Here is a 26,126-nt window from a genome sequence, read left to right as displayed (position 1 = left end):
TACCCGGAAGCATTCTTTTTTTTTAGGCAGTGGCTATTTGACCGGCTCCGGTCTTTGAATCTGAAACACTATTTGACCGGTCATGACGTCACTACATAAGCACTTTTTTCTTTTTCTCTTTCAAAGCAAAAGACGATAAGCGCGTTAAGTTTTAACTTCAACACGATTTTTTCAACTGAATCCGTGGCGCATACGTAACGTCTCGGGCTGCCATTCTAGAGGGAATGAGTTCGGTTCTATCCAGAAGCGTTCTTTTTTTTTTTTTTTTTAACTAAATTTTTGAAAGTGGAAAGTTGTCTTGAAGGGTTGGTTGAGATGATGATTTGAAACTTGACTGATTGTTGTGCGACAATGAGACTGGATTTGATTTTTAACTTCGGACTTCAGCGAAACGTAATCTTACAGCCTATTAGAAGGTGTGATTTTTTCAGAGAAATTGTGCTAAGAAATGAAAGGAATTTGTTAAAAATAAAGACTAGAAAAAACTTTTTTAATTCGTTTTGAAACTTTTTTATTCACTTGTTGATTCATTCATATCAGTTTGTATCCTTTTGTAGTTAAAAAAAAAAAAAAAAAAGAACGCTTCCGGATAGTATCGAACTCATTCCCTCTGAAATGGCAGCCCGAGACGTTACGTATGCGCCACGGACTCAGTTGAAGAAAACGTGTTGAATTTAAAACTTAACGCGCTTATCGTTTTTTGCTTTGAAAGAGAAAAAGTGCTTATGTAGTGACGTCATGACCGGTCAAATAGTGTTTCAGATTCAAAGACCGGAGCCGGTCAAATAGCCACTGCCTTTTTTTTAACTAAATTTTGACCCAAAGTGCATTTTGTAGTCAATTTTTAATTTGAGTTGCATTACATTTACATACCATTACCATTTTTTTAAAAGAAGCATTGTATATAACTAACTTGTTGAGAGCAAAAGTGTAATGCTTCGTTCGGCACACACGGTCACATCAATCAATCATTTTATTTTTGTCATTAACGCGTCCGGGACGAAAAAGATACTAACTACAAAAATCGATATAGACCTACCAGCACATTAATGAACGGGAAAAGGTGGTAAAACCTTGAAAGGTTTAAAACGTGCCTGAATGAAAAATTATGTAGTAGGCTATATATCAGTAGTTAGCACGGCCACAAACGGAAAATTACCCAGAGAAATTCTCAAATTCCAGCAAATTAAAAAAACTCTAACTTTATTACTCACATTTGAAAAGACATAAGAAATTGGGCTGTAGGCAACTGAAATTAAAAATTGACTACAAAAATGCACTTTGCGTCAAAATTTAGTTAAAGAAAAAAGAACGCTTCCGGGTAGTATCAAACTCATTCCCTCTAGAATAGCCGGCGAAGTATCGCACGCACCACGTATCGAGTTGAATAAACTTGTCGAATTTAGAACTTATATACGCGCTTCTCGTCTTTTGCTTTGAAAGAGAAAAAGAAAAAGGTGCCTGTATAGTGATGTCATGACCGGTCAAATAGTGTTTCAGATTCAAAGACCGGCGCCGGTCAAATAGCCACTGCCTAATCTTTTTATAGTACGATTCCAACACTGGATCTTCCAATCCAGAGTCCGAATGCTAGAAGCTACTACAACAGAGCTCGACTACTTCAACATTGTGTGTTCAGTAGGCTACAATACTGGTATACTGGGAAGATGTGTTAGGTAGTTCTTCACATTGACTCAGGGGTGCAGTGGTTAGAAAATTGTAGGGAGGGGGCAGAGCCTCACTGCATTGACTGACAGACCGACCTGCCTGATCTAAGTGATTGTTGTTCAGTGCATATTGCTTAACTATGTAATTTCGTAGCAGTTTAATGCAGTTAACTTACTAAAAGCATCGAAATAAATTAATTTCAATGGTACGCTATTGTTCTCATTTGTCCATGGTAAACATAAAAAAAATCAGCAAAGATACCATTTGTAGGATTAAACTTGTTACCTGTTCAGTGATACAGGTTTAACGATGCTACTTTTGCTATTGACACGCTCCCTCTGTCTATCTGAAACTTATGACTGCAACAAAACCAGCTGTAACTAAGTTACTGCACTATTCCTGCAGCCATGCTTGATGCTTGCATCCTTGCACATGCTCAGTTGTCAGACTCAGTGTTGCCAGATGCTTAGCACCAAAAAGTAAATAAAATTTCACCAGATTGCATACAACTTCACCAGATATGTAAAACACCCTAAATAAAACAATTTCGCCTAAAAATACAAATACTTTTTAAGACATAAGACACTGCCGTCACGCATGCGCAAACCTCTTGCAAAACGTTTTCTATACGAGCGGGGATTTTTCGCTTAAAAGTTTAAAAAAACTTTCTTGAAAAAAAAAGATTGGGGGAAAATTTCACTAGATTTCACCAAAAAGTTTTTTGGTCCCAAAGTCAAAAAATTTGGCATCAAAGGCCTCTAAAATTGAATTTCACCAGAATTTTTTTAAATTTGTTACCGTATCCTATTTCCCCATCTGGCAACGCTAATCAGACTCTGCAAATTCTGAGCGGGAAGGCGGGAAATTGAGCGCGGACCAGGATAACATTCGCCAGCCCATTGGCTGACGACTGATAAGTGATAATAATTCTCGGGTTTTAGTCAGAGAGTCGAACCGTTTGACTATAAAACTCGGGTTCGGTTCGACTCTCTAGTACTTTCAGTGCATTTTTAAGGAACCAATATTACAAACAATTAAAACATTTTTGTTGGAAGCCCGTGAGTTCGGATCTCTAGCAAACTTTTCTTCCAGTCATGATTGTTTCAATTAACCCACAAACTCTATATTGCTGGCCAAGGTAGCCTATATCAGATATCAAAACAGAAAGGCATGACATAACGTAGCATCCCACTGTTTCGAGAATGTGCTGGTGTGACCGTAAATATGTTGACCGGAAAAAAGGTTGACGTTTCGTAGAAGTGCTAAATATATTGCTGCACAGGAGTATAGTAGCCTAATCGGACTAAAATAACGGTGTTAATAAAATGTTACTGCCCATATAGCCTACCGTACCTATAGTACAATTACTGCCAATGCAAGTTAAAAAAAAAACTATAAAAAGTCAGTAAAATTTTACTATTTTTGTCAGTAAAATTGCAAAACACTTTCACAGACCAGTAAATTCACTTCCAAAAAAGAAGTGAAATCATCTACTACGAAAAGAAGTAAAATTTAAAACTGCTCAATCAGTGATTCTACTATATTTGGAGTAAAAAAACGTCTTTGTCTAGTAAATATACCACAAAATGGCCAGTAATTTCAAGTACTGTAACAAGATAGTAATATTCTACTGCTCTTTTGACAGTAAAATTACGAAAATTTTTAACAGTGTTGCAACAAGGAACAGTTCTAAATCTTTGGCATGAACAACGACAGCAGACTTAAGCTTTAGGCAGCAGCGCATTAAGCAAAGAGCGTTGGACGTTAAGACTACAGCCTACCGCCAAAGTGTATATAAAGGGCTATGAGAAAGACAGGGCAAAAGTATCAGCCCAGATAGCAAACTGCATCATTTTTACATTGATTCAATGTCTGCAGACTGGATTTTTAAAATGGCGGATTTCGCTTTCTTAAGGAGTATGTCTCAAATATTTGCAATTTAAACAGATGAATAGCTTTTGTCATTTTGTTGAAATTTTAACTGCCATGATGCAGGCGTAACTAAGTCTTCTTGTGTTCAATAAACGCGGAAACGGAAGAGTGCACCTTCAGCAAGGCACGCTTGGGATTTGCATGTTGGGTCACTGAATTCTCTCTGATGAAGGTGGAACGCAAAATGGTTGTTGAGACATGAGCTGGTCTCTTTCATTTCATTATGTTTCTTTATTTCTTCAGACACAAAATCAATACCACGATATGCATGAAACCCACCTACATATTTGGCTTCTTTGAGTTTTAGAAATTCTTGTCGTTTCAAAGAGAAATACATTAGAAAATATACAGGGATATAAAATGTTTGTATAATCGCTTTATGTGATCATTTACATAAAAATTCGATCGAAAAAGAAGAATTGATTTTATTTGACAAGACAAATTGATGGATGAGACATTTCTATCTAAATGCGTTGTGTTTAAGCTATTCCAAATTGATCTTAAAATAACGTTTAAGGAAAATTTCTCTTTTTTAAGTCAAGATTATCAATTATTATGACATACCGATGCATAAAATCGGTCACAATCTAATTACTATCATAAGAAATAAACAATTTTTTGGCTAACTTTTAAAATCTTAATTATGAGGTAAATGTTATTCCGTCTAAAGTTGTATATGATGATAGGCAAAAACATCACGTAAAATATTAGAACTCTTCAAATTTAGAGTTTACTTGTTGACTTGGTTATGCAGTCTCAGCTTCTTCTGTTGAGTCATTTAAAATTGGTGACAGACGTTAAATTTCCACCTTTTTTTTGAAACGAGTCATTCATCTTCTCTTGGAAGTCAATTATCCCAGTGGGCATTTAACCTTATCAGCATTGAGTTGTAGCCTACTGCTATTCAATAATTACCATTACGCTACGAAAAAGAGTGCTCAATGCCCAGCAAAATCACAAGCAGGGCAAAGTAGGCTAAAGCAAATGTAGTCACCACACTCCAAAATATCTTTAGCGATACGTTCAACTTTGTTGGGATCTTCAAAAGGTTCTTAAATTAATATATTCGATGTAGTATAAATATGGTACTGCTAATTGGTACTGGTACTGCTAATTTGCATTCATCAAATGCTGGCATTTGCACAACAATCTAACCTCTTAGTGTAATTTATTAAGTTAAGAATCGATTTCGCTATAGTAATAGCATCTTCAGCTAGCACATGTAAAAAAAGAAGAAAATTTGAAAAATACGTAAAACGAACAAATAAAGCAAACTCCGATGTTATCAACACGCATAAAAATTATATTTTAAATAGATGGTTACATAATATTAAAATAAAAACCTGCAAGCCTAAATCTTAACTGGTGTTCTCCCACGATTTCCAATAATATACTGGTGCAAAATTCAAGAAATAATATGAAATAAATATGAAATCTAATTTTTTTTTACTCCATTTAAATGAGAATCTTCCAAAAATCCCACTAAGAGTTAAACAAGCTGTTGAGATTTTTAGAGAGTAATGAATACGTATGTCATTTGGAACACGTTGATCGGAGAGGGTTGAGATAATTTGTAAGGTGGGATGAAGAGTATCAAGCAAAACGAATCATTATATCTGAGAAGGAATAAGACGATTGGAAGTTAGAGAACAAAAATGAGGAAGATCAAACAAAAAATGGAGAGTGTGTGGAAGAAGATCTGATGCAATGAAAGTGAAACAAAATAATATGCAGGAATGCAATCCACCAGAGTCAAAATATGTCCCGAAACAATGTAACTACAGTATATTTGTTATAACTTACTGCTGATGTACACGTGTCATGAAATTGTAGGCAGCATAGCTGAAGACATTATTGTGCAACAAACAGTTTTGCTTTCCAAGACCTGAATTGAGTCATTTTTCACAAGAATGCAGTGTCTCGAAATGTAAAAATAATGTAACTTGACAAAGCATTTTGTAGATAGAAAGTTTCGACTTCATTGATACGCGACCCTTGCGTGGCATGACACATAATAAACTAACCAGGCTTGCTTTGGCATGCAGCTTTATTTTTCTTCTGTTTTTGAAGTGTCTTCTGCTGGACATGCAGCTTGGTTGCGGAGTTTTTATTTTTTGTTGGTGTTCATATGTGGTCGCGGTCCTGATAGGTTTTGTCCATATCAACAGGCAAATGTCTCATTGATAAGTTTAAATTTATAAATGATAAAGCATTTTAAAATTACCCGATGGCAACTCTGCTTGTTTTGTTTGCAAATTTAAACCATTACGGCAGAAAATAGCTTACTCCTTTCTAATCAGCAAATCAGTTCTTTCTGACATCACTTCAACATCAGATTTGGTAAATGAGTCGAAAGGCGTCGTTTTATGAACAGAAAATCAGTGTGAGCAATAAAGAAAAAATTTACCAGCAAAATCTGTAACTTGAAGTACAATTAACATTATTTAACGTTGGACCAAGGTTTAGAGTGAAAGAGTTTTTCAAATTAGGTTTGATATTCACTATTTAGGTCAAACTTATAGTTTCAACATTAAATGAACGTCTAGTGATGTTGCTTTGAGTGTAAGCGTTGCGTGGAGTGCAAAAAAGTAATCACGTTCTCCACCTGAAAAATTTGTTGCTCAGTTTATGGTTGACAGTACGTCACTTCCCAGATAGCAAATCGCTCGTTTTTTTACATCGATTTAACGTCTGCAGACGTTAAATCGATGTAAAAAGCGAGTGATTTGCTATCTGGGTTGGACGACATGATTGAGGTTTCTGTTGTGGACACCAAGATCTTGTGCAGTTAAAACTGAAAGAGTTCATTTTTACGACTTGATTGAAAGACCTGTGAAAGCAAATTGAACACAAAGAATGAAATAAGCATTTACGTAAGTTTTACGTTTCACGAAGGTCGTTGAATAGTATGTTAACGTAAAGAAAGTAAGCGAGGTTTATTGTGTTGCAAGGCTTGCAGCCCACTGAAGAGAAAGTTGCATCAAATTACAAACGTAACTTCGTTTTTGCGTTACTGACGTTTTTCTTTGCTTGTTGACATTTATTTTCATGAGGGATAGAGAGAGAGAGAGGGAGAGAAATTTTTTATTCTGTTTGTTGCGAGAACAGCACGGTACAATTACACACAATATGAATAAAATAGCACCATAGCAATCTAGACACCACGAATAGGCACAGAATTACGATTGAATACCCAATAGTTGTTTCTTACCTTCCACGAGATTTTTAACTCGAGCTCTGCTTGCCTGATTACTTCATTTGTCAATGTTGATGTGACTGTAACACTGTGTTGATAAGGTTATTGCGTATTTCAAAATACCACTTGTACAGTTTTGTGCCGAATGGTATGTTTAACGTGTAATTTAAACGTTAGAATTTGTTGTGGTTAATAACGACATTCAGGTAACTGTTCATCAGAGTAGAGAGGTCAGTTATACTTAACTTTTATATTTTCCGAGCAGCAGCTAGGCAATGATCTGCTAGAGACAGCATATCTACTGTTTGATACGGGAACCGAACCTGGGTTTCCAGCACAACCTTAGCGTGACGTATGACCTTTGTATACTGAAAAGTTTAGGTTTTCATCAGGATAATTATCGTTTCTAGCAATATCTTTTGTTGTTAAACGTTCAGTTTCATTCACATTGTAATCTAATTGCACGAAAATGAAAACAACATTTGTTTGTTTGTTTTTGTTTGTTTTTGTTGTTTTTGTTTGTTTTTCATATCTTTATCCTGCATTGCGGGAAAGCGGACTTGAGCGCTATGCATCGGTGTACGCCTTCCGACGTACACACCTGACCCACGCTGCAGCCGACGGCAATGTCTGTTTCCTGTTGTCTACTCTACTTATGACTTAAATTTAGTACTACCCATTACTCGAAATCGATCACTGGGTAGAGGCAATTATCGTAAAGTTTCTTGCTCAGAGAAACAACAGCAAGTGCGGGTAGTTGGAATCGAACATGCAGGCTCTCGACTGCGAGCCCAACGCGCTAACCACTCGGCCACTGCTGCCGACAAGCCCAGCATTTCAGCCCAGCCCATTTCATTCAACCCAGCAACACACAAGTATATGATGCGTTTGTGTTCCCTGTTTAGAAGTAGATTCTTCCAACACTGGCAATCCCATTTTCTTTTTCTGAAAGTTTCACAGAATTATTATGGCAGCTGACTTCATTGGACCTATGCCGGTCGAATGTACAAATGACTGCATTTACAGTCAACAGATTTTGAATGTTTATTTTTTTGTAAACTTTTCATGCGGTCATGTCAATGTTAAAAGCAATGGAAATTATTTAGTGTTGAGTTAGTACCTTATTTTCATTGTCATTGTTGTTAATTTTAGTAAATTAAAGAACGAGATCAGTGACAAAAAGCTAATGTCGGTTTTAAAAGTGTTTTCAAAGATTGTTACACATTGTATGAGATGACGGGGTTAAACATATTGCAGAAACAGTTTACCAACTAAAAATACCCTTTGAAACATAATTATCGTTTTAAAAGAGTCTAATAAAATTAGACCATTATACTCTTTTTATGGAATTAATATTTAAAAAAAAAAACAAGCGTTGTCGATCTATTTTTAAAAGCTAGCTCATACGAGTTTTGTATTTTGTTTCATTCATATTTTTTTACCAAATTTGGAGGTTGATTGGAAGAGAACAAAAGAAAGAATGACGACAGTTATTTTTATAAATCAAATGGTACTTTGTTTCTGCAAATGCTTTGTATTCGGGTAATCCCATGTCTTACATGCATGATAACATGTATCGACCAATTTTCATAAACTGGGTGATACAAGGCGCACTTTCAGTTCATCAAAGATTTTTGTTAGGACCCATTAAGTAAAAGAAAGTTAGTTTACCAACAAAAGTTGCCATTTTAGTTTATACAAACGACAAATATTTAACCAGCTGCTGAGTTCTGTCTCATTGTTTTTCTAATATTGAGCCTTGTGAAGCCAAACAGGAAAAACCTTGACACTTTCGTAAGATTAATGCGGATGAATACGCGGTGTTTACAGATCTTCGCTTCTTTAATTACGTTTCCCAGATAAATTGGTTCCTCAATAAAGATTCGGCTTTCATCTCTGCCATTTCCAAGCTTTTACTTTGTTCTCAGTTGTTGACCCTTCAATTAAACACGATTTTTGTGTATGAAATGAAAAAAATTACTTCGAGTTTGAAAGCTTTTTTCACACAGCAAGATCCGTCATTTGTACATTAATTTTACGTCTGCAGACGTTGAAGCAATGTAAAAATGACGGATTTTGTTATCTGGGTTTCAAACTGTACTATAGATTAAAAGATGAAATAGAGAGAGTCCAAAAGAATAATTAAATTAATCTCAATTGATTGAAAAGCTTGAATGTGCAGTAGAACGAGTTTAAAGTCGTTACATACACAAAAGCTGAAACTGTAACCCAATATTCGTTTCCACTTTCAAATATGCCTTTAAGCATCTTGCCAAACACAGCCGCATGCTCTTGAGTGGTGTCGAACCGGCGCTCTTTCGAGTGTCGTTCCAGGGCTCTCACCACTCGGCTGTGCAGTCGACCTCGTAAATATAATTCTCGGGGAATGGTTTTGTTGTTTTTCGTAATATCTTGTTTTATTAGGAAAAACACGTTATAATTAGTTCATTGTGTGAACGCGGTTGTATTGTTTCTGAAAGAAAAGTGTGAATCTAATAAATCATCACCCTCAACTTACAAGCCCCCTTGACTGTCTATATTTTTCGCTCCAAGCACTCTTACCATGGTGAGAACAGTCCACAAACGTATGATCTTAACGTTGAATCAACACATTTAAACACAAATTCGACGTACGGTTCGAGGTCTGTAAACTTGTTAAAAACAGATCAGACTTGTTTTGATTTGTTCTCATTCGTTGACAAACCCTACCTTGAGGTTGCGACTGGCAAAACTGTGTAAAAAAGGTGATAAAGTTCGAAAAGAAGAGAGTTAATTGCTTCAATCAAGCATTGCATTGCATTATGCGGCCAGGACCAGTGAACTTGTAAACTTGTTCGGTGACAATCAGCGAAAGTCTACGCGAACTCAGAAAATGCATTCACCTGTCTTTAGGTCGTTAGTGTTCCAGGATAAAACTAATAAACTGTTTTGTGCATGTTATTTATTTGAATGTGCATTTGCAGACGTTGAATCAATGTAAGAATGACGGACTTTGCAGTCTGAAGTCTTGTACTTGCTTTTTCTTGAAATACCTATTTCATTATAAAGGATATGTGATATTTATTTACAAGTTGACTTGTAGCAAGCAAATTTTCTTTACTGATTGTCAAACTTTTTTTTTTCCGAGACATTTTACTTCAGGGCAGGTGGTGGAATACCAGGTCAGTGCAGCAAGCACTCACGTTGACTTTTTTGTGGTGATTTCTGATAACTGAGCAGAAAATCATGCTACTGAAAGCAAACAGAGATGCATTATGAAGGTAACTCCAGATAGGTGAAAGGATAGATCCTCTACTCGTAGGAAAAGCGACAACATTGTTGAAAGAAGCCTGGTCAGGTTAGTTAGAGGAACTATTTTTATTTTGTGTGCTTGAATTTACAGCAACTGCATAAAAAGATTAAACTTTGCATTTGGTTATGACAATATTTTTTTGCTTTTCAGATATTTTAATTTACTATTGTTGTAATAAACGTCTATTGTTCTGAGACGAAAGTTTGACTAGTCGTTGTCCATGTAAAGGTTTGTTGAACAGTACTCAAGAATGATACGAGACAACCGACCAGAAAAGCTTATTTTTATTAAGAAAAACTCCAAAGAAAACTTCAACGAATTGAAGACATATTGGCAATCCAAAAGCCCAGGCACACCAGGTTAGCACTTCAAATAGGAATCTACATAAAAGTATGGAATTTACAGAAATTAAAGTTATGCAAAATGCAAAACTACGCTTCAGCAACGTAATGACCTCACACAACGTAATTTCTACGTTTTAGTTTTTATTTTTTTATTCAGACTGACCTAACATTTTGACAATTTTTACTAACGTGCTCTGCTCAAGAAGCATGATAATAGACACTAAACAATAAATACTATAATACAATAATACTACAAAAATTGCTCAATGCCAAGCAAAAAGCCAAGTAGAAAAAAGAAGAAGAAAATAGCAGGTTTTTAGTGAATAGTAACTATATTTGATATATTCTTTATGTGCACTTCATTTTTTGATAGATGTATTAGTCTGTTAAAACGTATAAGAATTCAAAATACTATGTTGATTATGCAGTTGAACTTTGTTCGACGTTTTCATATTTCTTGCGGCTTCTTATTTTACAACTCCGTTAGTGCATAGGCCTCATAGTTAGGTAGATGAGCTGTAGTGTCATTTGCGAAAGTGACTGTAAAAGATTTTCTGCATTGTGAATCACGACTGCATTTTTCTTTTTCGCTTTGAAAGTCCTCATAGCAACTCAACTTTAATGCCTTGCAAATGTTTATGAGTTTGGATGAAAAACATCTTTGCAAGTATGTATAAAGTTTGAACTTCGGACACCTTCAAATCTTTTCCCTAGTTCCTCACACACCGACCTAAACTACGAAGACATTTGTACGAGAGAGTTTCTGTTTACGTTTATTGTAAATTGTTTTGCCTCATAAAGTTTATGTTATTCAAACACAGGAAGCGGTCAAAGTCCATCTCTTTCTCGGTCGTCATCGCAGAAAAAACTAACTCCTTTTATTTTTCTTGAAAATGGAACATGTGATGGCCAACTAGCGGATAAAAGTATCCCTACTTCATCTCACAAAGTGGCGCAAAAGCCACTCACAAAGTCTGCAACTGTCAATTCGTTGGTGGAAAAAACTCCTTCAACTGAAACGACCAAAGGTTTGAATCTCAAATTGTATTAGAATTATTGATGGCCACTACATGTTACTAAGTAATAAAAGAATGTTCTACTGGTTCATTTTTAATGCTTATTTGGATGATTGAATGTGTATTTAGCCATTTTGTATCTATGAATGAATAAAAATGAATAAAAGTGAATAAAAGTGAATAAAAATAAATACAGCTAGCTGTACATTATTATACTTGATTATGCTTTTACAGTGGTGACTATATTTTGAAATATTATGTTGAAAGTGATTCCAGATAAGTAAACTAAAGAAAGATTTTTTTTTTAATATTGTTGTATGTTATCTCTCTCTTGATATTACCGATGTAAAACGCAGGTCTCTAATTTTTAAATCAGTTCTTGAAAATGTTCACCAACACCTGCTTGTAGAATCTTCCCATGAAGATAGCCGAACTGCACCAGCCAATCACAAGCCGATCCCGTCGTCACGTGTTATGTGGAAAAGCGCAGCTAACAATGTGACCATAACAAGAGGAAACCCTTCGGTGAGAATTTGCCGAGTTTCGAACTCTAAAATTTTTTTGTACGTTACTTTTGTCACTCGCTTTTATGCCATTTTTCGTCTTTTCTCTTTTTGGTGATTGCGTTTTTGTGCGGACTTGTTTGGTCATAGGAATCTGGGTCGATACTATGGTAGTAATGTGGACTATATGAAACAGGGAAAAGTAACTTCAAGAACAACACCGGCATCATTTTGGGCAGCTACGTCTCCTCCAACAACTTCTTCCCCTTTTCAACGAAACTCTCGCCATCGAGCGACATTGCACGATATTCCATCATCGCGAAACGGCGGAAAAACGTCGAGAAAGTCGTCGTCTTCTGAAGGCAAAAAGTCTGGTTTTGTGAGAAATACTCGACTTACAGCAAGTGCTGGATTCGGAAAGAAGAGTAAACGTCCTTGTGAGATTCTTCCGTCGATCAAAGGTAAGCATTTACCTTGCTGAAAATCAACTTACAAATCAAATCACTTTTTACTTTGATTCAACATCTTCAGACGTTAAATCAATCTAAAAAGTGATTCATTTGCTGGCTGTGTCTGACTATAGTGCGAGATATGCCGCCACATACCGCCTGACCTGTTCATATAAAAAAGACAAATTGAAGGGTTAGGGTTTGATAATATTCAAGTCACGAGGAGGGACGAATATTGCAGTAATAGACATCACCATGAAATATCACAGAATTTTGTTTTATTACGATGAAAGAAATTTTGTTCAAACATCCCCAGAAACCTACTTACCCCGCAGGCAAACCTTAGTAACCTACTTACTCCAAAGGCAAACTCTAGTGACCTACTTACCCCGCAGACAAACCCAAGTGACCTACTTACCTCGCAGGCAAACATTTTCCAGTGAAATGTGACACTTTTGCGAGCTGTAAGAAACTATCATAATCCAACAATTTCCGATTGTAAACATTATCGTATATCAATACAGCTAGCTTCTATTTCAATTAAATGCAATGCGTGACTTATCGATCAATAACTTTATGTTCATTGACAAGACCTGCCTAGTTTTTCCTATTCTTTGACCCTTGAAGTATAAATAAATTATTTTCTGTTTGACAACATATGATATGTTTTATACTTATTCGACGTAGAAAAGCGTTATAGCGATGAAAGAACTTTGAACGTTTTGTTTTTTGACTCTGCTCTAATGAAATGTTTTCGTGCCACAAAAAACATTTCTTTAGTTTCAATTTAACGTTTACAAACAGCAAAACAACGTTGATACAACTGGGTTGTATGTTGGCTGTGTGACATTCTCCTTTCCAAGCTTGAGAACCATCTTGTATCGTTAATGCATTAAATTTGACATCCAGCTTCCAAAGCAGAAAGCATTGGCATTTCCAATGACTACGAGGTTGCGGCATTTGTCAGAGCAAAACAAAGGGTAAAAAAACTATTAATATTATTTTCAATGCAACAGATGAAGCATTCTTGTACAAATGCTTTTGGTAACGCGATATCGAACCAGTTTTCAGTTGCTCTCAGATGTAGAAATTTTTTGTCACAAAAGTGCAAATAAACAAAGAAATAAGAGTTTGTGATAAAAATTATAAAATGCAACGATTTTTCAACAATGTAGGCGTCAGTTTTGATGTAATTTTTAATGTTTTAAAAGATACAGATTCTACATAGTTGAATTTGTTGCAATTAAGTAAGCTTGGAGGCCCAGACAGTTATCTTAATAAACTCGTTAACAAAATAGTGACTTCTGTTGTATCTCATCAAAACAGTCAAATTGGAATAGAGATTGATAATGAAAACGCATCTTTCTATTGTTGTCTTTTTTTACCAAATCTGTTTTACCAAACGGGTCCGATATTTGAGTTCTTATGAATACTCCATTAATGACATTTTTTTTGCTTTGTTTAAGTGGCATTTCGTTGCCTTCAGATGTTGGACCAGCGAGCAAGAGTTCCCGTTTTACATCGTTGCAACATTGTCAGAGATCTATTTATGAACAATTGATGGATTCATCATCAATAATTGGTCCCAGACAGCAAAAACCGCCATTTTTACATTGATTCCACACGTTCAACGTTGAATCAATGTAAAATGACAGATTTTGTTGTTTGGGTCAACAATTCAACGTTCAACGTTGAATCAATGTAAAATGACAGATTTTGTTGTTTGGGTCAACAATTCAACGTTCAACGTTGAATCAATGTGGAAATGACAGATTTTACTGTCTCGGTCAAGCCACTGTTGGAAGATGGTCTCTCCAACATCATCTCACTATCTTCTCTTCGGTCTTCCCCCAGTTTTCTTCTATCTATCTGAGTTCACCCTGTGTTTACGTTTAATCAATTATGGTTAACTTTTATTATCAAAATAACACTACAGGGGTTTAGAGGGGTACTACTTTAGGATTCGGAAGTATTTTAAATGATCCATAATTGTTACAAGTACCCCGGAGGAAACGAAAGCACTACGTATGATGTTTTTTAAAAGTATTTTTTCGAAAGACCCAGTATTCTAATTCTTACCGAACCCAAATTACCTTCCCAACGACGATGTGTAGTGTGTACTGTGTATGAATATTTAGGCTATAAGAGTTTGAACATTAAGAAAAATCAGATAGTCGTAAATTATTGAATAAGATTAAGAATAAAGTTGAATTCAGTTTCAGGTATAATTTTTAATATTAAACTATTTTCTCCACATTATTATGCTAAAATTGATTTTTAAAAGATAAATTCGAAAGTTATTAAAGCCATTACTATCAGATTCTCTAGAAAATCATTTCAATAATGCCGTCAGAAAAGAATTTGTGTATGACGAGAACTGAAGTAATTTTGTGCTTTAGTCTGCATTAATATTGAAGTATTACTGATGTTATATTTAAGATGGTTTTTCTTTGATCTATAAGTTAAATTATTTTGGATTCCTGTTTGCATCACTGAATGGGTTAATAACGTATTGAATATATTTGTAAGTCAGAAAAGTATATAAAAGCTTGGAAGACACAGTGTAAGAGACAAAAAATGAGCCATTACAGATTGACAGTGAAGCACAAAAACCACGCAAGATGTTCATTAAAGAAGTTTTATTTCTGCATAATTTAGTCTTGAGGGAAAAGCACCCTTAGGGTAAAGGGGAAAAGGGAAAAGAGGGAGAAGCATCCTTAATTAAAAAACTTTCCCACAATTATTTTATTTTTATAAATTATTGTTACTATTTCTGAATATTTTCTAATTTTAATCTGTACTGTATGTATATGATTAGAAGGACCTTCTAATGATCCCAAACCAGTGTGAACCAGGCTGCAGAAACTGTTAGTAACCAAATTTGATGTGATTAGTTGATGTGATGAATACTTTTTAATGTGTGTTACGCATTACTTACATCATAATTAGGGCAATTTTATGTCACTAAAGTTACTTTTTTTAGTTGCACCAATTTACAAAAGAAATGTAAAACCAAAATTTTATGGTTGTGGGGTCAATGTTTAAGAAGTTATAAAGTTACCACAAATCACTTTTTGTCTTTTTAGGTTACTTTTCATCTGTTAAGTCACTTTATTTTGCATTCTTTTTTGCCTAATTCCCCTATTTGTTTATGTTTCATTGCTACTTGAGAAATTAATTTACATTTTATGTTAATGCCAAGACTTAATATATCTTGCATTTTTTAGGTTACAAAAAAATCGCCCTAATCATAATTACATAGTAGGCCTACTTGACATTATTCCAGTAACATTGGTTACTTTACTATGTGAAAGAGTAGAAGGAAAGACACGATACATTGCAAAGTAATCTTCATGTTAACTTCGTGGGAATTTGACTCAACTACGAGCTTCGAGGGTTTTAACTCAGTTATAGCTTGTGAGAAATTTTGCTGGGTAAAGTTTTTTCAAAGCCATTTTTAGATAGAAAGTGTGTTTTTCAAAAAAATGTTCCTTTTAAAACTCTGCTTTTCCTTCACTTAGTGTACTGTATACTTTCAGACAACACAACAGACGCCAACAACGCAAATTTAAAATCTAAGAAATCTGCTTTATCACTGGGAAGTTTAAAGAGAAAAATGAGCAAAGACTCATTCTCCTCCAACAAAGGGGAGTCCAGAAAGCAGGGAACCCCAACTTTCACAATCGAAGACAATTTTGTTGAAAATGACGATGACGCGTTCAATGAAAACAAAATCATCAACGACTTTCAGACGGGTAAAAACTCAATAAACGGATTTATAAAAATAACTCTAAATTAAGTTCTTCTTCTTCTTGCGAATGAGGAGTCACGTTTTTCCACCCAACCACGCACACCATTGGACTGTGTTGCTATCAAGCGCTGTAAGATTGACGAATGACAAGAGTTAGAGACAGCAATTGTCCGCCCCGTTAGCCCAGTGGTTACGCGCCCGGCTCAAGATCACGCGGCGCTGGTTCGACTCTCGGGGTGTGCGCTGGAGCAACGCATTTCAGGACTGCTCCCCATTCAGCGGCACCTAGTGAATGGAATAATTCCCTGGCAACAACACTTCAACAATCGGAAAACTTCACTCGGCCAATCTCGGTAACCGGCCCTGCCTCAAGAGTCTCTACAAGTATGCAAAACTACCAGGAATAATCTATCAAGCCTTTGTCAGTCCGAGGATAAAGATTCAAAACCAACCAACCAATTCTGAAATAAGTTGACAAGACTGTAGTCGATTGTAGTTGTGGGAGCAGAATAAGAGTCAATATGGCAAAATTAATTACCAGTTCTTTCTTTGGCTTTTGTGTTAGAATGAGTTGATAAATGATACTATCCTAAGATAAAGTCCAACACTTTTTATATGTGCGTGCAATTGCTGGTACACGTTTAAGGTAAAACAATTATCTCAGTGGCAGAAAAAGATTTTACTTTCCCCTTTCCTGCATTTGTTTTTTTGTAGGTTTGCTATCTCCCATCGATTACCGTTATCTAACGACGGATGAGATAGGGTTAAAGCGGAGGTCTAGGAGTTTTTCTAAAGCTGACATGTACATTTACGAGAAGAGACACGAAGCGACGCAAAAAGAAGGATCTATCTTTCAGGATGAAAGGTGATTTTTCTAAAACAACTTTATTAAGTAACAGAATGGATGGACGTTTTGTTCTAAAAAGTTTCGAATTTACAGTGTCTGTCAAACTGTGGTGATTCATGGCCACTTAAAGCATGGCTAAAAACTCCCCTTGTGGAAATTTCTCACTAAAGCAGCAGCCTTCCCAAGCAGCAAATCAGCCGTTTTTACATTGATTCAACGTCTGCAAACGTTAAATCCATGTAAACAAAGGTCGATTTGCTGTCTCGGCTAGCACCTTGGAAGGTTTTTAGCGAGTTGGGAATTTTGACAACACATCCAACAGCGAGGGGTGCAAATAAAAGCGGGAACAAAGACAGTAAAATTCTCCATGAAAAGCAAAATATTACATTAATGTAAAGACTGCCAAAGTTGCTAATCGTTGAAATAATGTAAAATGGCTTTTTTGTCTGAGTAACTTAGTCGACTAATTGCTCATGTTTTGCGTCACGATGAAATAACTACTTTTTCATCAAACATGCAATCAACTACCGCATGCCCCCATTTCAACTAAGTTTGCCCCCAGCTACAACATTTTCTTCAACGCGCTTGGAGAAATATTCTTTAAGGGTCACAATTCTTTCTACCTTTTACTTGTATGAAACTCTCTACAGACCGTAGCCTGCTCGTATTTGTAATCTGCAGGTCGCTGCTGCAGATGAGGTTTATTAACCAACCAGAAGGCAAGATGCTGGCTCACAATGCTGCAGTCAGCTGGTTCATAGTGAAAATTGTCCTATGTTAAAGTGTCTACCGATCAAAATACCCCATTTGCTGCAGCGACCTACAGAATAAAAATACTGCAGGAGAAATTAAGAGTCATCCAACAGTTTTGGTTTATCAAGCCGTGTTGTTGTATTTTATTTTTGTCTGACTGGGCAAAGGTTGAACAATATTTGACAGATGAAAGTGAGAGTAAATTTGTTTAACTTTGTAAAAAGTTAAGACTTGTTGAAAACATATAAATTCTATACATCAAAATAAGTAATGAGTGAAATTGCTTGAAACTCTTCCATAATTATCAGTAGGTATCTCAGACCCAATGTTTTTAACTTTGAGAAGTTTAAGTGGTTTTACATCAATTGAACGGTAGTTTATGATGTTATGACGTTTGTGTATGATTGAATGATATGCACACTTTCTTTGGTCGGAAGTGAGAAGCTGCAAAACTTGATTCAAATTTTGTTTATGATTTCAAACGTCTTCGAGTTTGACAAATCTTTTAATCCAGGGTTGCAACTGCTTTAAATCTTTATGTTTTAAATTGATTTGGTGTTTTATAACGTGCAGTATCCGCAATGTAATACGATTTTAACATACGGATTGTAAGGTGAGACAGCAAATTAATCCTTTTTTACATTGTTTCAACGTCTGTTGACGTTTAAGCAATGTAAAAAATGGATGATTGATTAACAGAGAGGGTATTGAAATCTTTTTGACCTGTGATGACAGGAAAAAAAATCCAACTTGAAACAATATCACTTTGTATCTAATCGAGTGTAGCTTTTCATACAACTTATTGAGAAAATTGGTTGTATTTTTTTTATAAATATGCATTTAGGCGGTTTTGTTCTTACATTGTCTTCAGTGATCAAAATTGCCCTGCCCATCAAAATTGCCACCTGCCCTGAAATTTGATCTAGTCTCAAACGAAAGAAGAAGAAGTGATCAAAATTAAAGTTTGAGTAACTTTTAACTTGGAATGTTGTAAAGAAAAGCACAAAAAGTTTTCAAAGAACTAAAACGTTTGGTTCCAAAGGTGGTTACTCTCACCTGCGCAATAGGAAATCATGTAGTATCGAAACAGTTCATCTGCCTAAAAATTTTTTTTTTTCTGATTTTGTTCTGTTAGTACAGCGGATGAAATATGTATAGTACAATATAGGACGTAGGTAATATGTGCGGTTTAAGATTAGTGGAAGTGAAAAAAGATGCAAAAGACAAGTCACTTCATGTACGGAATGTAAACGTCCGGATTATGAGGCTTCTAGACACAATTGTGGAGCTTCCATCTAAGTTCAGAGCAAACGGATCTCGCAGAAAAATAAATTTTATGTTGTTTTTCAAACAAAAACAGAGATAAAGAGTTAGATGACAAAATGGATATCATCAGTTGGAAATTAAATAGAGATAGCAAGTTAGAGGAAAACACGTATTGATAGATGGGAAACGTTTAGAAATTTTTTTCTTTTTCTATGTTTTCATAAATACTTCTATCAATTTTGTTTATTTTTTGTAAATTTTCTACAAACATAAGGCATTTTTTGGGTTACATGAAAACCAAGCCAAAGCATAAGAGAACAATGCTTTAAGCTTCCGGCGAGATCAACAGATTGTCATCCTCTGCATGAGCTAAGAAGCCAGTACAGTGTAGCGATGTTTCAAGTCACGTACTTAGAGTTAACAATGTGAAAAAATGACAAGGCTTCATTCAGTAAACAATGTTGGAAAAGAAGTGAAAAGCTAAGACAGTGTTTGAAGGAATTGGGTAAACATGCAGAAGGCAGGCAGTTAATTGTTTTATTCTTTCTAGTTGCTACGTTCCATTGATAAAAACTTTTTGGGGTTAAATAAGCTACACTTATGTAATATGATTTAATAATAATCTGTCTTTACACCGACTTTTTTATTAAGTAAAAACAACTGACTTCTTCAAGAGACTGGATCACCTAATAGTTGCCTGTTGTAGTATAACCTAAACCAGAGATTCGAATAAGTCAGACTACAGTAGACCGATATGTTAATTAATTCGAATGTACAGTAGTTTATTGAAGAAGTCAGTCGTGTCTGGTTGACGAAACGTCGGAACAAACAAACGTGACCACTTAAAACATCTGGTGATACTTTAACTTGTTTACTTCAGAAAAACAAATAGCCTACTTTCTTTTTATTAGATAACCGGTAAACAGTCTCATTCAAGGTTTTGGCGAGTTTCCAAAACATCGTAGTTTTTGTCTCGTGGCTTTCACGTTGCATTAAAGTGAAAAGTGAGATAATTGGAAGATAGCTTGGATCGAAATCATAGTAAAAGCAAAAACATTTATTTTCAAGTTAGTCAATACCATTGTATTTATGTCTTTTATCGTAATGTGCCTAGTTGAGGTATTTTTTTGTAATTTCTCAGCTTTTCGCTCAAACGTGCAACAGTCCATAGTCTTCGTGAGGATGTCGAGTTTGGCGCTTTTCGTATTCCATCGAAAGTTAAAGCAAAAGTTTTAAGTCTTCTGTCATGATCTTATTTCTTATAAATGCCAACCAGAAAAATTGTAATGAAATCAAACACCAGAAGGTGTAGGTAATTATTCAGTTGGGGGTTTACTGCATTCCATGCATTCCATTTCTTAGCTCCAATGGGAAAGCAGCATGAATACGAGTGAACTTTTGACAGGAAATTGAAAAAGGATCCGTCAGTCTGGATTCGTTCAGAAAATTTAAGGGTGTTGTTGCTGTAGTAGGGAAAGCTGTGTAGACAAATACGTTCTGCTTTGGGAAAATTGCGTTTATCTAATGTTGATGTATCACATTGAGACAGTAAATCGACTTAAAATGGTGTCATTTTCCAACTGACTGGCGTTATTGAGGTGAGATAATGTGTATTTGTTTACACAACTAAAACCTTGTATGACTTAAAATCAACGTAAAATTGCTGCTTTTTAATCGTACATCGTACAGCGTATAGGTGGTAGGATAATCGACGTTCTAGCCACTGACTAAGCCGAAACAAACAATTTTATGTCAGTCAAAACATTAGAACTCAGACAAGTGACAGTTCCTTTGGGTTTTCGATTTGGTATAACTGTCTAGCTTAACTTTAATTCAATTTCTAAGCACGAGGATACTTGTCAATAGGTTTCAACGTGTTACGTTAAACAAGAAGTGGTTTTAGACGCCATGAAAGTTAAGCGATTTTGATTTTTTAACTCGTCAATATATTTAGCAAGCAGAAAAACCGAAAACATGCTAGACAGCCGTGAGCTAACCAATATACATTTAAACACGTTTTCGTGGTAAATTTTGCTTACAAAAATTTCTGGATTAAAAATTCAAATGAAAACGTGGAAGTGTTTGAAAAAATTAGTTTCATTTTTCCATTTCTTTCAAAGTCGAGCTATGAGAGAGGCAACAGTTAATTGAAAGTGCAGAAAAATATAGACGTTTATAAAGCTGAGAGAAGCACTCAAAAAAATGATCAACTTACAGTACAACTCTGTGAGAGGAAAGGCTTGTAGTGACATACAAGTACGACATGACATCTCAACTGACAGGGAGGTAGAGGGGTCAAGCGTCACACCTAGCAAACTAAATGTCTTTTTGAGCCTTTCTGATAGTGCCAGGGACCCAGCCACAAAATCACTCCCTTGTTACAATGATTTAACGTCTACAGACGTTGAAGCTACAGACATTTAACGTTATTTGTAGCTCAAAATAACATTATTGGTGTTTTTACATCAAAACAACGTTCAACCACTTTCAGTCGATGCTGCCTGAGTAGAAGTTCCATTCAAACGTTATCGACTCTTTCAAGATAAATTTCTTGATTTTCAAATTTGTTTCTGTTTTGACTCAACCATTGCGTCTGGATGTGTAGGCTCAAGCTGCTAGCCAGTTTAGACTGCGTGTTCTTCATGATAAAAACAATATGCAGGCACTCAGTCTACAGTTTTTGAGCAACTTTAGCCAGACTGAGCTCAAAGACCGATACAAGCCTTGCCATTTTTTTTATGAAAATGAATCTATTCCCTGTTTCTTAGAACTTTGCCTGGGAAGGCTTCAACTATCATTTGAACTTTGAATGAGAAGGATTTTTTTAACAATAACAGCATGGTTTGGTTGGTTTTTAATTTTTATCCTGGGACTGACAAAGCCTCTGATAGTGATAGGTTAGTCCTGGTAGTTTCTCATACCGTACTTGTAGAGGCTTTTGACAAAGTACTGGTTACCGAGATTGACAGAGTGAAGTTTTTTCGATTGTTTAAGTGTTGTTGCCAGGATATTATTCCATCCAATAAGTGCCACTGAATAGACAGCCGTTCTGAAATACGTTGCTCAAGTGCACACCCCGGGAGCCGAACCAGCACCGCATGAACTTGATTTGAGCGCTCAACCACTGAGCTATATAGCCTACCACAACAGTCATAGTAAAAATCATGTTCCTGGAACAATAGCATTCAAACATTTCTTTACAGGTGATAAGGTATAGTGTTCAGTGACATGAAAAGCAAAGTTTAAATCATATGTGTTTTCATATGGCAATTTTTCCTTAGCAGATCTTTTATTTACTTCTTTCAGAGTTTCACAAGGCAGAAAGTTTCAGTGCAGTTATTTGGAGCGATAAAAACCTTACAAATTTATTATTACACCATTAAAGAGAAGTTAATTTGTTGACTTTTGTAAAAACTTTTAAATCTATCACATATATATTAGAATTTAGGAATGACATGATATGAATGACTATGAATGGAATGACTACGATATGAAAGCAAAAACAAACATTTAGGCTACAAAATAATCAGGGATGTCTAAAGAAGGGGATGCGAAGGCTCACAGCGATTACCTTATTCTTATGACACTACCAGGGCGGTAGTTGGTAGCGCGTGAAACATACGGTTCTTTTCACAATTGCCCAATATTATTTTGTAGTGCAGCTGGTACAGTCAGCTACAGAAGACAGTTAGTAAATGTTACATAGAGCATATTTAAAGAACACTTGTTTGGAAAGACAGTTGAAAAGCTACCAAAAAGCCGTTTTTCTTAACAAAGCCTTTGCAGTAGGCTAGATGTAAAGCAAGTAGGCTATTACGGGTAGTTGAATTAACAAGTAGCCGTGATCATGCAGTGAGTATCCAGGCCTGATGCTAACAGCGCAATGCAGGTTACCATAACAAGAGTTATCAAACTACTACATTGCCATTTATGATAAACAGAAGCCCTTCTACTGTCAGACGTATCAAAAGCCTTCGTATCCCCTTCTTTAGATATCTCTAAAAATAATATAAACACAGCACCAAATGGAGCCAAACACATTGTTGCTTTCAATATCTAAAAGCAAAAGGATTTGGCCGAGTTCACCGATGGAGCAAAAGCTTGGGTGATGCTCTGGGCTGCGGCCGTGTGACACACGATGAAGCATAATATCTTATTAGTTTGCAAAAGCACATGATGTGAGATAATTGAGGTTGGCAGTGTAAAGGCTTTTAAAATGATTAGTGCTAGTAGGTTGGCTTTTAAAATGCCCTACTGAACAAATTAATCTTCTTCACAACGCTTTAAGCAAGCTAAAATTGCCTCGTACAGAGTCATACAAACTTAGTTCAACCGTGAAGTGATGCGTTAAAACAGGTGACGTAATATTAAGTGCACTAAAACGCGGATTAAGGTGAAATCAAAGAAAACGTAACGTGACTGAAAATGCAAAACACATCAAATCAGTGGTGTTGACAGGAGTGGTCCAAGGGATACTTTTGAACACGGGCCGGAATGGTTTCAGGGACCTTGGAAATTGAAGAAATCATGGCGTGTTATTTGAATATAATGCAATTTTTTAGAGACCCAAAAATCTCATAGGTACCGGTCCCAAATTATCCTCCCAACGGCCCTAGATACAATGCCAGATTTTATTTCTACTGTCTTGCTTGCAGTATGTGAGCAACCACTTCTTTCAACTGTGGTTTTTACAGTTGCAAGCGGTTACGTTTAACTCATGTTTAATGATTCCAAATTTAGTTTCGTCATCAGCAACATCATGCTGTGAAGTGAAGTTTCTTCAAGAAAGCAAAACGCTGCTTCCATTTTCTAATTTTCGGCGCATTGCTTTCGTCTTAAAAGACTTATATCTTGCATCAACTACGGTTTAACTTTGCAGCTTTCTTTGACACATTAATTTTTGTTTTTTAGTAAATTAAGGTTTATTGATATATTTACTTGACTGCAGCTCGAGGAGAAAATCCGTAGAATCATCATCAGTGAAGAAGACGATCTTCCAAAAAGCAGCTGGTATCCTTGATCGGTGAGAGATACATAAATTAGTGGCATTGTTACAGAAATTGGGCTAAATAATAATTTGTAAACGTCAGTACAAAATCCTAATGTTACCGATAATAATAATAACAACCTTTTTATGCAGCAGTGATTCAATGTCATTGTACCTTGTTTTCAAAGTCTGTAGAGTAGACGTTAGATCAATGTAAAAAGGATGGATTTTGCTGTCTGAGTAGTAGCAAACTTGCAATTATAAATATGAATGAAAATGGCATATCTTTCTCCACAGTTGTGCCAAGCTAAACTATGCCAATCCAACTTTGCATGGTTTCACCATGCATTGCTTATGGTAATACGTTTTTGGTGAAATGTTGAGATTTTAAAGTTGTTTTAATTGTTATTCTGCATAGGATACAATCAGTAGCGTTGACAGGGGTGGTCCAGGGGGTACTTTTGAATGTAGGCGCGAGATGATTTAAGGGGCCCAGGAAATTGAAAAAACCATCGCGTGTTATTTGAATATAGTGCAATTTTTTTTAAAAATTGTCTTGATTTGAGACCCGAGAATCACATTGGCCCCGGGCTCAAATTAACCTCCCAACGGCCCTAGATATAGTGCTACTATTTATTTCCAATTTATTTATACATCTACCCTGTATTAATCAGCAAAAGTATCTATATATGAAAATACAAACAGGGTCACAATGGGGGCGTTGTGATGAACATACATTAGTCTGTTACGTCTCAATCTTTGCTTACATGACGTTCTAATTGCATGTGACTTGGAACGCTAAAGTCTGATTTAAGTTGATGTTTTTTCATTGTCACATCGTAGCCAGCAAAAGTCATCATGCCGTTTATTTATCTTTTAAAAATGGCAACTTTTCTGGTTTGGTTCAAAGATTACCGTCACACAATGTAAGTTTTAACTGTCATAATGGAGAAGACGTAGCCTACTGTCTTCACACGTATGTCGCCAGTCATACATTCTATCCCATAATTTCTTAACAGCAAATTTCATTTTGAAATTCTGATGCATATGCTACTCACTTGCACACACATTTATTTGTAGTAACAGGACCGGTGTTTAATCTCGACCAGAAACTGAGCTGTTCAAACCATGATGCATAAATGATGCGTTTTAAAACGACTCATCTTGCTTAACATTGTAATGCTAATTGGTACCTGCCATTAATAGAAAGGTTATAAGAGCTTTGTTTCTTGTCACTGGTTAGTTTTATTAAATGCAAGGAGATAGATTGAAGGTAGCTGGAGATGTCTTAAGTCTACTGTATGCCATTTTTTGCTGTGTAAATGTTTTAGTTAATGAAGAATTATATCTAGCTGCAGTTTGTAAGTTTCTTGTTTAGTTATACAAAATAATGTGGGAATCTTTCAGATTTTTTTGAGGTTTTTAAGAGAGATGAGATTGTTTCGGATGAGCTTCTATAATTTGCTAGTGTCTGTCTGATAGTCGAATAAAACATTTTCTTTGTTGTTAATTTTGTTTATAAGGAAGGGACTTCACAGCCCGTTGTAAAAGTTTCGAAGACTTATACTCATGAATTATTGTACGACTCGTTTTTTTCCAGATTGATAGTTTTGAGGTTAAATGATCATAGTAATTATTGTACTATTATTATGTACTATTATTATGTTGATTTTTTTCATTAGTTTAAGTCAAAATACTGAAATTTGTTTATGGGTGCGTGCGTGTGTCACTGCCAATAGCCTTCTGTCTGTTTCAAGATCTCTGTTCATGCTTTATCAGCTAAAAAAAATAACGTACCGTAATCGTTTTTTTTATCAGCAGTGAAATTAGGTTTCCAATCTTGTGTGTGGACTCTGTAGAGACCAACTATGAGGGAGTGGTCTACCAAACGCTGAGATAAATGTAGAGAAAGAATACGTTCTAGCCAGTTTTCATAGAAGTTTTTGTTGGTATTGCTTCTTTGTTGTCCAATGCAAAACTAACGCAGTAGCAACAAAATTGGCCAGTTATGTTTGTTGCAATCACATTTTCCAGACGTTTTTCTTGTCGTAAAACGTGTAGACGTTGTTAACGGTTGTCAGGATGCACACGTCGCGTCTATGAGGCGTCGATGCTTGTCACT

At 35.7% G+C, this 26,126-nt stretch overlaps 1 protein-coding gene across 2 annotated transcripts in view; it reads left to right on the top strand.

Annotated features, from left to right (window-relative positions):
* Positions 1–23,926: 23,926 nt before the first annotated feature.
* Positions 23,927–26,126, top strand: part of LOC145767580 (rap1 GTPase-activating protein 1-like) — a 96,704-nt gene continuing 94,504 nt past the window's right edge. For both annotated transcript variants that reach the window (XM_082579431.1, XM_082579427.1), the window contains exon 1: positions 23,927–24,040. The gene's annotated coding sequence lies outside the window, so the exon portion shown is untranslated. The remainder of the gene's footprint in view (positions 24,041–26,126) is intronic.

This window comes from Aplidium turbinatum, chromosome 3 (genome assembly GCF_918807975.1).
Source record: "Aplidium turbinatum chromosome 3, kaAplTurb1.1, whole genome shotgun sequence".
In the NCBI taxonomy this organism is placed as follows: Eukaryota; Metazoa; Chordata; class Ascidiacea; order Aplousobranchia; family Polyclinidae; genus Aplidium; species Aplidium turbinatum.
Note: the sequence above shows the minus strand (reverse complement) of the source record. Positions and strands in the feature narration are given on the sequence as shown.